Genomic DNA, 13485 nt, shown 5'->3' on the forward strand with positions numbered 1-13485 from the left:
GAAAAATAAGTTTTTGCATTCAGTCTATTGTGTTTTTTTTTTACACCGTTTCCCCAGCTTTGGAAAACACGCTCACAGGCACAGATGAAGCTGCAGGTACACAAACTGTAAAGCCAGGTGGGAAAGCTTCTGATAAGATGTTCTTCTGTTCCCCAGTACGTTAAAGGATCCTCTGATCGTGGAGTGTTTCTCTCCTCCGAGTAGCGCTGGACCTCAGTGATGGAGTCCGCTGTTGTTTGTCTGCCAACTTCTTCATCGAGCCGCTGCCACAGGTTTTCTGAAATAATAAAAAAAATGCATTATTAGTACACATTGGCATCAAAATAATACTGAACTTGCCTGGAACAGGTGACTGCTCTGATGATGGTCCAGGCTGTGGCTCAGATGTTGTGCAGGCAATTCCTGCAGCACACTCCACTTTCAGGCGATTGACTGTCTCACTACACTTGGAGGAACTACGAAATCCAAGTGTTATAAATCTGGGGTCTGAAAGGTCAACACACTGAAGGACTCCAGATTAGAAGCGGTGTCTGTGACACAACGCCTCAGTTGGTCATGGAGATGGGTGGCTGCTTGTGTGTAGATGTAAAGAGTTCAGCTCAAGTGCCAAATATAGCATTCTCATCATCATCACCTTTGATCCTGAACCTCTCCTCAGACAACTCCACTGTGGCCTGATGGAAAGGGACCAACACAAGAAGTGCTTCTGTTACGATGTCACACTCATCAGCCGTAAGTGGAGTTAAATCTGCTGGAAGAGAAGCAACAGATACCCAGCCTGCTTCTTTCTCATCATGTAGCCGTGACAGCATCTGATATGTGCTGTTCCAATGTGTTGGTACGTCGTTGATAAGTTTCAAGACGGGCTGTCCCACCTGCTGCTGCACTTGAGCAAGCTTTCCTTTGGCTGCAGTGCTGGATCTGAAGAATGATACGATTTGTCTAGATTAGTCTCTTATGGATGAAAGTTCAGGGATTTGATCACATGATTTCTTGACTAATACATTGAGTTTGTGTGCAAAGCAAACTGAATGTTGAATTTGGAGAGTTCTTGTTGTTGCATCGGTCACGAGACACCTTATTTGTGATGGCCCAGTCATCCATCATGTCCTTTTTGAATTGGGCCAAACTGTCTGCAGTGTCATGGTCCTGGGCCATGTGGTCCCAGTATTCTTAGTTTCCTGTATTTTTGTATTTCGTTCCTTATTTAGGCCATGTTTCCTGAGTTGCCCTGTTGTGTTGTTCCCAAGTGTTTTCCCTTCGTGACTCTTACCCCCTGTGTGCCCCTCTGTGTATTCATGAGCCCTCGTCCCTCTTTGTGTTTATTCCCTGTTTCCCCTGCCCGTTATGTCCATGTTCTCCCTGTGCTCTCTCTCCTCCGGTCTGAACCCCCGTGCACTTCCTGTGTTACTTTGTGCCTCTCGCGCCTGTATACGTCATGTTCACCCCGCCCTGTCTCGTTATGATTATCAGTGTCACCTGTGTTCCCCGTGTGCTCCCACTTCCCTCGTTAACCCTCTGTGTATTTATGTCTGCGTCTCCCTCAGTGCTGTGTTGCGTTCTCCCTCATGCTGCGTGGATTTCCCTGTGTCTCTCTGCGAGTGTTAGTTTATGGTTCCCAGTTTAAGTTTTGTATTTCCTGTGATCTGCCTTCCAGCATTAAAGCTGTGATTTTGAGTTTATCCCCTGAGTCCGTGAGTTTGCATTTTGGGTCCTCATCCTGCCTGCCACACAGCGAGCCATGACATGCAGTGTGACTTTGTGGAAAGTGTTTCACACCCAACACAGATGTGCACAACTGCCACAATACTAGGGGTCGGCAGTCCTTGATAATAAAATTCAGGACTGCCGGGTCCAGAACAGTCTTCCTAGATGATTGATTTCAAAATAATAAAACACATATTAATTCAAAAAATGATAAAGCTGCTCAATGTAGGCCGACCTGTGTTCATTCTCGGTGTGTTTGTCTCATTTTCACGTTTGGCTCTGTAATGCCTAAACAGTGAGAGGTGCTTTTGTTTGTGAAAGAAAGCTGCGACATTTAGCCTGCATAAAATGAAATGAATAATTCCCACTGCAGGTCACATTGCTGTTTTTCCTGTCCTGATAGATTACACTGAAACAAAGACACACAGTTACCATATTTGCAGTTAAAAGATCAAAATGATCCCACACTGCAGAAACAGAAATTTCGTGCTCCATTTCGTTATGGAGAGATGTGCATTTTTATTTTTTGTAGAGAGATGTTTTTTTTTCTTTGCGAGAGTAATTTTGTTTTTTTGGGATGCGGTACCTCTTAAACACCGTTTGGCGCGTTGGCAGTGCGCTGTATTGATCACGTGACTTTTTATTAAAGCGACGCACGCACCAATACAGGCTTCGCTCTGTGAGCTGGATACTAGTGATGTGCGATACCAATGATTTCCTTTACGATCCGATACCAAGTAAAATTCAGGATGGTATCAACGATACTGATCCGATACCGATACTTTGTACAACAACTTATTTTATTTATTGTATCTCAAATTACAGCTTCATAATGATTAAAAGGCATCAGATTACTTGTTCTTATTGCTTAATAATGCACAATTATCACACAGAAATAAAAAACTGAAGTTGTGCTATTTGAACACCTTGCCTGCCTGCAGCACTAAAGGACTCCCTGTGAGACGTCTGTCTCGCCCCAGCAGCACCTGTCCCTCTCCTCCTCTTCAGTTCGCCTCAACATACGCGTCTCATATTCTGTGATATGATTTACTCTGAGGTGTTTGATGATGTTAGTGGTGTTGCCACAACACCTCACTGTCTTGCCACATGTATTGCAAACCATGTCTCAGCCGTTTGTGGAAGTAAAATACGTCCACACATGACTCCAACTACGCTCAGCCATTGTTGTGAGCGCGCACGCCACAGGCTGCCACACATTTATTCAGCCATATTTCGCACATGACTATGACAGGCAGAAGAGGAAGTAGTTCCTTCCAATGCAGACAATCCGAATGTTATAGTTTCGTTCCACTGTGTTCCTGTTAATGATAAACTACAAATATACCATAAATTACTAAAATATCGATATTTTAATGTGAGAATCTAGAACATGAATGGCTGGTATCGGAGGAATCGATATTTCAGGATCGAGCCGCACATCACTACTGATACATGCGCCGGTGCGTCAGTGTTGCTGGACCCGTCGCTGCCTTTCAGAGACAGCAGTCCATGTGTGTCTTTCCTTTGTTCATTATTCAATGATTGCTGACTGTTCATTCTCATCCTGACCGCAATGAGCCATGATGGTAATAATCCCCAACCTCCTCTGAACCTTCCTCCAAACCCCGTGGACATCATGTTTCCTCCTTAACATCATCTGCAGCCCTTTGTTGCAGCTGCTGCGGGTCTCTTTCTCAGTTTTCTATTAATGAGTGAAAAGCAGTTCTGCTGGTTTGAGATCAGCTGACTGACTTTGGTCACTGAAGAATTTTTCTTACCAAAACCACTTTATGCACTTTACTTGTCTTTTTAGTCTTACGGGCCTTTTTATTGTTGCTGAGCTGATCAGTGCATTCCTTCTTTTTAAGGACGGACAGATTGTTGATCTTCTAAAGTTAGTGCTCCGTCCCTGATAAGCTTATTTGGCTGCAACTCATCAGCACAACAATGGAAAACTGAGTCTTAGATTTATGATCCAACATGGCACAAATGAGCAGAGAAAATGTCAAAAATATCAAAACAAATTAAAAGTCCACCGTTGAGCAGTGGCTGAGTTCTCTGGTCTCTCTGAAATTTGAACTTCTTACAGCCAATCGTCTGACTTCAGCCCCACCTTTAAAAGTCCAAAAGTGCACTGAGAGCAAAACAAAGGTTAAAACCACTGGAGGTTTCTGAGTTTGTGCTGAAAGCTGTAACATGTGTTGAGGTTTGGTTTTGGTGTTTGTAACATGCAGAGTTATGAGAGGAGGAAGAGGCTGAAGGAGGAGCAACACTGTCACAGAGCAGAAAAGGACTCCCACTGTCAGATACATTCAATATGTGAAGCATACAGAACAGATAGTGTGTGGAAGATGCTGTCACTGCATTACTGGCTCATGTTTCCTTTGTTTGTGATCACACTAACAGGTCGGTTAAAGCAGGAAGAAGAAATGTCTTTAAAGGATCTGTTTGCTAGAAATCACTGGAACAGGCGCTCACAGTTTAACATCGTCTTTAACAACATTTATCTCTTCCTTTAGGTGTCAGCTGTGATCAACTCACTGCAGTCAAGGATGAAGAGTCCACTGTAGAAGGAAACACTCTCACTCTGTCCTGCACCTATCCCCAAATTTCTCCTGGTAATGACTTTTTTTGGTATCAGCAATATGCAAGAAAACCACCAGAGTTCCTCTTCTACATATCAGGGATGAATATTTCAAGAAAGTCAGAGTTTCTGAAATCAGCTGCAAGATTCTCCACAAAACTGTCTGGAAAAAAGCGTCTGGACCTTCAGATCTCCTCTGCTGCAGTGACTGACTCTGCTGTGTACTACTGTGCTGTGAGGCCCACAGTGACAGGAAACAGCAAAACTCTGTACAAAAACCTTTGGAGCAAAGACAACAGAATACTCCACAACATCCACTAGAGGGAGCCACACACTGTTAAACCTCTTTTTACTTTTTCAGTTCTGTATATTTTTCTCTTCCACTGACTTCTCTATTTTGTGGGCCCTGCCCACAAAAGTCAAGTTCAACCAATGAGATGATTTCTGTCTGCAGAGCAAAAAGTTTCAAGATATAAAAGCACAACCTGGTGAATCTGCTGCAGTGGAAGAACGTTGTTCATGTGCTGTCTGTCTTCAGCAGCTCCAAAGACATGTTGCTGCACCTCTTTTTGTTTTCATCTCACTTCATAGGTGAACTTTTGTCTCTTTCTCAGAACGCAACATTTCTTTCTCTGCTCTGAACTCTGTGCTAGAAATGAATCATTGGTCTGGAGGATTTTAGATTTTTACTTCTGTCCTACTTTTCCTCATTTCCACTGTCTTCTCCTCTCAGCCTCATGGACAATGTTAGTCTGATGTCTTAATTTCTTCTACTTTTTCCAGGACTAACAGCTGGAGACTCAATCACTCCTCAACGAGATAAAGTCACTACAACAGAAGGAAAATCTGTCAAACTCACATGTAAATATCAGACAGGTTATAGTAATGCTTGGCTTCACTGGTACAAACATGATTCTGACCTTCAGGCTCCTCAGTTTATACTCCTGAAACAAGGAAAAGGAGGCAGTGGTCAATATATTCCTGATAAACGATATGGATCAGTAGCATCACCAACATCAACTACTCTGATCATAGCAGCCCTAACCCTGGCAGACACAGCTCTCTACTACTGTGCTCTACAAACACAGTGATACAAAGTGTAGAAGAGGCTGTACAAAAACCTGAACACAGATATCTGACTACTCTTCAAAGAGGAGGGAAGTGGTATTCAAAGCACAGCTTCATATCAGATGGATTCTGCTAATTCCTGTTTTATCAGAGTCACTGTGGTTACAGCTGCTAATGAAACACTGTGGGAGGATTCACATGAGCAGCAAATCCACATCAACCACAAACCACCTGCAGGAACGTTCAGACAGGAAACACGAAAGCAAATCAAAACAGTGAAACGTGGTCGACGGCTAAGTAATCTGAGAGTCTGTAACCTGGAAATGATCCAAGTATGTAGGTAAGGTTTTGGATGATTTCATAATAGACAAAGTTTTTCCAAAAAAAAAAAAAAATCCATAAATCTGCTGTGTCTGAGAATGTGTGGTGGATGTTTAATGGACTGATTTCCATATAACACAAAGCAGCAGTGTTTTCATCTCCAAACCTTCAGCATGTCTGCTTTTGAAAAATATGAAAAAGATAAGATAAGATAAGATAACTCTTTATTGTCATTGCACAGTCATACATAGTACAGTAGTACAATGAAATTGGAAAACTGTCCTACGTCGGCACTACATATAACACAACACGACACGATACGACACATCACAACGCCACACAAACAACACAACACACTATAATAACTTAGTATAAAAAAGAAGAAGAAGTGTATTTGTATTGCACACTGTTATTATTGCACATTAATTATTATTGCACCGTGTTATAAATATAAATATTATTATTATTACTGTTTTGTTAACCCCCCCAAAAAAAGTCCAGGGAGGTAGCCAGTCAGGTCAGCTGTTAGCATTGATCAGGGCTATTGTCCAGCTGTAAAAGCTGTCCTTGAGTCTGTTTGTTCGGGACCTCAGCAGCCTGAACCTCCTGCCAGACGGCAGCAGCTTAAACACCCGGTGTCCTGGGTGTGTGTCGTCCCGTAGGATGCGGCGTGCCCTCTTGAGACAGCGAGTGCTGTACAGGTCCTTCAGGGAGGGAAGAGGATGTCCAATGATTTTTTGGGCCATATTGATGACCCTCTGGAGTGCCTTTCTGTGTGCTGTGGTGCAGCTGGAGAACCACACACCGATGCAATATGTCAGCACACTTTCAATGGAGCAGCGGTAGAAGACGGTCAGCAGCTCCTTCTTCAGGTTATATTACCAACGCTTGGTGCATGAACTCCACTACTACTGAGAGTCACTGCTCACCTAATGCAGAGTTTTTAATGGTCAAATGCAGACCTTATTATCTCCCCAGAGAACTCACTTCAATCATACTCACTGCCGTGTATATCCCCCCCCCCCCCCCCCCCCCGACGCTAATGCTAGGTTGGCCATGAAAGAACTTTCTGCAGCCATTAACAAACACCAGAATAAACACCCCGAGGCTGCTTTTATTGTTGCTGGCGACTTCAACCACACCAACTTAAAGACGGTCCTCCCCAGATTCCACCAACATGTCTCTGAGGACAAATAAAGTGTGGCCAGAGGGGACAGACGCAGTGCTCCAGGACAGATTTAAAAACACAGACTGGAATATGTTCACCCACACAGACCTGGACCAGTACGCCTCATCTGTACTGGATTACATCTCCAAAACCACAGACAGTCTCACCACCCAGAAACGGATCACCATGTACCCCAACCAGAAGCCTTGGATGAACCGGGATGTTTGTCTCCTCCTGAAGGCCCGCAACACCGCCTTCAGGTCAGGAGATGCACACGCCTACAGCACAGCCAGGGCTAATCTAAAGAAGGGCATCAAAAAAGCCAAACACCATTACAAAAAGAAGGTAGAAGAACACTTCTCCAACTCCAACCCCCGACGCATGTGGCAAGGACTCCAGACCATTACAGACTACAGGACCACCAAACCCTCCCCCACATCCTCTGATGTCTCCTTCCTCAACGAGCTCAACAACTTTTATGCTCGTTTTGAGCGAGGGAACCCCACAACCACAACCAACATGACGCCAGACCACCAACCTCTGACTCTCTCCCCCACCGATGTAGGAGCGGTGCTGAGCAGGATCAATGTCCACAAGGCTGCAGGCCCTGATGGCATCCCCGGGCGTGTTCTCAGAGCGTGTTCTGGGGAGCTTGCAGGAGTGCTCACAGACATATTCAACCTGTCCTTGGCCCACGCTGTGGTACCGGCCTGCTTCAAATCCACCTCCATCGTCCCGATACCCAAAAACTCCAACCCATCTTGCCTCAATGATTACCGCCCAGTAGCACTCACCCCCATCATCACTAAGTGCTTAGAGCAGCTGGTCCTAGCACACTTCAAATCCTGTCTCCCCCCCACCCTGGACCCCCACCAATTCACATATTGCCAGAACAGGAGCACAGAGGATGCAGTCTCCATCGCACTGCACTCTGTCCTCTCACACCTGGACAACAACAACACCTACGCCAGAATGCTGTTTATAGACTTCAGTTCAGCATTCAATACAATCCACCCCTCACAACTCATCAGGAAACTGACAGACCTGGGTATCAGTTCCCTCATCTGCAAATGGTTACTGGACTTCCTGACCAACCGCCCCCAACATGTCCGGCTGGATAACCGCTGCTCATCTACAATCACAATAATAATAATAATAATGATACATTTTATTTAAAAATAGCGCCTTTCAAAGCACCCAAGGACACTGTACAACAGATAAAAACACAAAAACTGGAAATATACACAATAATAAGAATAACAGATAAAAGTTAAGAGCATACAGAGGTTTAAACATAAGCAATTTTAAACAGACGAGTTTTGAGGGTGGACTTAAAAAGAGGGAATGAACTAATATTTCTGAGGTCAGGGGGTAAGGAATTCCAAAGTCGAGGGGCAGAGCAACTAAAAGCCCCGCCCCCATTGTAATCAGACGAGCGGAAGGAACAGAGAGAGAAAGAGAAGATGAAGATCTGAGGCACCGGGATGGGAAGTTCATCTGTACTAAATCGGAGAGGTATGGTGGAGTGAGAGAATGAATAGCCTTAAATGTATAGAGGATTATTTTAAAATGGATGTGAAATTTAACCGGGAGCCAGTGAAGCTGCTTCAGGATTGGGGAGATGTGGTGGGTAGAGGAAGTCCTAGTAATAATACGGGCAGCAGAGTTCTGGACACGTTGCAGCTTGTTAATGGATTTTTGTGTGAGGCCAAATAATAGTGAGTTACAGTAATCAATTCGAGAGATAACAAGATTATGGACGAGAATGGCAGTGGCATGAGGAGTGAGGAAAGGGCGGAGGCGATTGATGTTATGGAGTTGAAAATATGCTGCACGTGTGACATTGATATGTGAATTAAAGGATAATGTGTTATCGAGAATGACACACAAGCTTTTCACAGAGGGAGAGATAGGGACCAACGAATTATTTGATAGTGAGAGAAAAATCATTAATTCTGGATAGCAATCGTTTAGTGCCGACCAGGAGAAGTTCTGATTTATTGCTGTTGAGTTTAAGGAAGTTGGAGGAGAACCAGGAATTGAGTTCAGCTAAGCAGAGGGTGAGGGAGGGTGGAGGAAGAGTAGAATCGGGTTCGGTAGAGAGGTGAAGCTGGGTGTCATCGGCATAGCAGTGGAACTGAATGTTATATTTACGAAAAATATGTCCGAGTGGAAGAAGGTAAAGGATGAAAAGATGGGGCCCGAGGACAGATCCCTGGGGCACCCCAGTAGATAGAAGAGAAGGCTGAGAAGTGAAGGATTTTAATTGAATGAACTGAGTGCGGTCAGACAGGTATGATTTAAACCAGGCTAATGGAGTATGTGAGAGACAAATAGAAGCTAATCTGCTAAGAAGAATGGGATGAAAGATGGTGTCAAAGGCTGCACTCAGATCAAGAAGGATAAGGATGGAGAGGAGACCAGAATCAGCTGCCATAAGAAGGTCGTCAATGAACACCGGTGTACCACAAGGCTGTGTGATGAGCCCTTTCCTCTACTCCCTCTTCACCCACGACTGCAGACCTGCTGATGGTTCCAACACCATCATTAAGTTTGCAGATGACACCACGGTGATTGGCCTCATCAGTGACAACGATGAGGCCGCCTACAGGGAGGAGGTGGATCGTCTGGCTGAGTGGTGCGACACAAACAACCTGCTGCTTAACACCGAGAAGACCAAGGAGCTCATCGTGGACTACAGGAGGAATGCTGACCCACATCCACCCATCCACATTAAGGGGACGGCTGTGGAGCGTGTGAGCAGCTTCAAGTTCCTGGGAGTCCACATCTCCGAGGATCTCACCTGGACGACCAACTGCTCCAAGCTGGTCAAGAAGGCTCACCAGCGCCTCTTCTTCTTGAGGACTCTTTCTAATGTTTATGTGTACAGTGTGCATGTGTGTGTGTGTATACAGTAAAGTAAAAACAGATTTCACAAGACTGTATTCTTGTAAAACAGCGAACTGGTCACGGTCGGACGGTCTTCCCCGGGCGATCTGGAATTTTGTGTGTAGCTTCTCCCGGTTTCTCCTCTCTCCCAGCTTCGGGTTTGTTTATGGAAGTTCACGGTTCCGGGTAGGGCGTGGCTCGGACAGCCTTCCACCCGGAAGCTCCTCCGCACGGCTATAGCCTCACCTCCACTTGATCGCTCTGCCAGCTGCTTCTAATCAGCCTCCATCTTAGAGCTGTGGTATATAAGGAAGATGGGTGGCAACAGTCGATGTTGGATTATTATTCCAAGCCGGTAGCATTCGTTACTTAAGGGAAGTTGATAGTCGGTTTAAGAGCTCTGCTAACTCAGTGTTTGCTTTCTCCTCACCTAGGAGTTTGGCTCGGCGAGGAGGATCAGGAAGCACTACGCACACACGGGATTGCACAGACGAAGGAGCACTTGGGGATTTAACTGGAACACCTTTTAGCACCTTTAACTGTTTGTGACACCTTTTTTGGACACTGTAAATAAACGCAATCTTCTCCCTGCTAACCTGAGCTCCACATTTTCGGTCCTCTTTCGCCTGCGACCTTGACAGAACTCCGTCCCATTGATTTGTCTTTATGTCATTTCATATGTAAAATTCAAGCTAAAACAGTCTAAGTAGCTGTATCCATGGTTGCAATCTCCTTCCTAACCCACACAACACATGAACACAACTTCTTGCCTGTGTGACTCCATATGCGACCTTTCAAATGTGAGGGGTAAATAAATCTTTTCCACAGGTGGTACAGTGGTAAGGATTCTTTGAGTGCCCTCTTGTGGTTTGTGCTTTGTTGCCTTCACAGTGGACATTTATGTTCAGGAGTTTCTCAAAGACTCCCTCCACCACCGGACACACCAGCGGGTCTTTCGATTGCTCCCATGACAGGCACCAATACCCTTGTGAACACTGGCCTTAGATTCTCTACTACCAAGTACACTTATGATCCACTTTGAGGTATCTGTTATAGCCAACACATGCCTAATTTAGCAGTGCTTCCCATCAGTGACGTGATGCTGCACATCCTAGAAACCAGTCTGCAGTGCTGAGGATCCACACACTTGAACACGCCTCATGAAGGCTACTTTCCAGACCATACAGCTCCCAGGATCACAGTGATGCATGAGCCTCTCCAGCTAGATATGTAGTGATTCATCGGGGGCAGAATCAATAGCCAACATAATTATGGTTTCGGACAGGATGAAATCATGATCTAAGTGAAGTTGAAATGACCTGTTACAACATGTTAGCAAAGTAAAAAGAAAGTAAAACGCTGTCAGAAAAATAAATACTTGAGTAAAATACAGATTTCTACAGTAACAAAGTATTTGTACTTCATTACTTCTCACCTCTGCAAATAGATCACACGGACAGCGTGAACACACTCTTTAAGTTTTAGTTTGTCATCTTCCTCTCGCAGTGATGACTACAGTCTCTTCAACTAACACTGGTCTCAGATCAGTACTCGACATATTTACGATGGAGTACCAGGACCACATTAAGGAAAATATATATTACTGATCATTTTGAGAAAAAGCTGAGATGTGGAGATTGCAGTTGTTGTTTGAAGGCGAACTTCCTGTTTCCTCTGAGTCAGAGAGCTCGTACTTCAGAATCAGCTTTAGTTAAAGGAAGGAAATGATTTGTCTTCAGCTCATAAACACAGAGAGGCGATCAGCACGAGGATGCTGAAGAGATGCTGCAGAAGCTGCGTCTGCTCAACAGGAAGAGTAGGCCCGATTTGTCGAAAATGAAACAGCTGGTCGTGGACAGATGTGTCGTTGTCATGGTTACAGCCTTGTACAGTAAAGAGGATGGATGTTGTATCACAGGACAGCTGATGTGTTTGTTTCACTGACTCGTCGACCGGGCGGGTGGCGGGAGCCCGGAGGGCGGGCACCATGGGGACATGAAAGACATTATGTACCTTCATGCTGCCAGGAAGGGCCAGCTGGACCGTTACAGGATTCAGGATGTCTTGAATGGAAAAGGGTCCCAGGAACCAGGGGGCCAGTTTCTTAGGCATTTTATAGAGAGAACCGCAGCAGGAGCAACAACTGAAACCGGCACATTTAGACTTCATCCTCTAAATGATCAATAATATTTTTCTTAATGTGGTCCTGACACTTCGTCATATTTCGTTCGGTCTCTGCTAACAGGTTATTAATATTTCAGTGAATATTCTCTGTGTCTAAAATATTCTCTAGTTTTACATGAGCCCCATCCCCCCCTCAGAGGGACACTCACCTGTCCTGTGCAGCTTGATTTGGGGTTTCCAGGTGATATCCAGCAGTCTGCGCTGACGGTCGATCTCTTCCTCGTACTGGACGATCGTTTTTTCAAACTCCAAGAATATTTGTTCAGCAGCAGCAGTTAGTCGCTCGTTGATGAACTCTCTCAGATACTGAACTGAAGGCATCGTTGCTGCCACAGCTTACACACCACAACACACTCTGCTCTGTCGTCTGGTGTAACACGGTGAAGTTCCAGCAGAGGAAGCACAATTTTGTTTGTGTAAATACAAGATTATCATAAATATCATGAATGAAAAGGTTTGATTTCAGCAGATCTGGGGGACGTAAACTGGATGGCATGACAGACTTCCACCAAGACACTCATTTTTGGATTTAAATGTTATATTTCTTTTCGTAAGGAAGTAAATTTTCTGTTTTGATCCCATAAAGCATGTAGCTAATGTGTGTGTGTGTTGCTTTATTTCATGGCTGCGTGCCTCCCCTGAGTGAAAACTCCTGCTTAAATATAGTTCCTCAGTTTGTTATACTGAAACACATGAGTCATGAGTAATCGTGTCTTATTAAACCTCCTGTTATTGTTAAGACTCAAACCACAAATAATCTGCAGAAATATCTGACCCTGAATCTCACTTTAAGCATGAGAAGCATTAAGGAGCTCAGTGATGGAGAACATTTGGCTCGTTGTCCTTGCACACAGTGCAAAGTGCTCCATCCTCCCTCCTCACAGTGATTCAAATGCTGCTAACAGTCTGTGAACCAGGAGGAAGAGGAAGTGAGAGAAGTGAGACTCAAAGAGGAGACAGAGGGCGACATCATCCAGTAGGCGGGGCTCTCCTTCTGCACTGTGTTCAACCATTGTGTCAATAATAAGTGCTGCTGTGAAGAGAACAATTCTCAGACTGAATGTTGAACATCAGCTAGTTTCTCCTGTTGATTTAAACCTTGTTGTACAGATGGAACATTGGCTGTGGATTATTCTTGCTGCTCTTTTCTTTGGTGAGATACAAACATCAACATGTTTCCTCTGCTTAAATAAATGTGTGAGTCTGATTAATGGTGAGTTTTTAATCATGTTTATTGATCCATCTCTTCCTCTGCATGTTCTGTTCTTCCTCAGAGTGTAAAGGAGAAGACAAAGTGATCCAGGAACAAGGAGATGTCATTGCTGCTGAAGGAGACACAGTTACACTTGGATGTAGATATGAAACATCTGATCCATATCCGTATTTGTTCTGGTACAAACAAGAAATAAACAACTTTCCAAAGTATGTTTTACTGCGTGGCACTTCAGGAACAGAAGATAATGATCAGGAGTTTCCAAAAGACAGATTTGATGCTGAGGCCAAGAAAACAGAAAAGTCAGCTCCTCTGAAGATCCAGAAGCTTCAGCTGTCTGACTCTGCTGTG

Source organism: Astatotilapia calliptera, chromosome 18 (genome assembly GCF_900246225.1).
Source record: "Astatotilapia calliptera chromosome 18, fAstCal1.2, whole genome shotgun sequence".
Taxonomy (NCBI): domain Eukaryota; kingdom Metazoa; phylum Chordata; class Actinopteri; order Cichliformes; family Cichlidae; genus Astatotilapia; species Astatotilapia calliptera.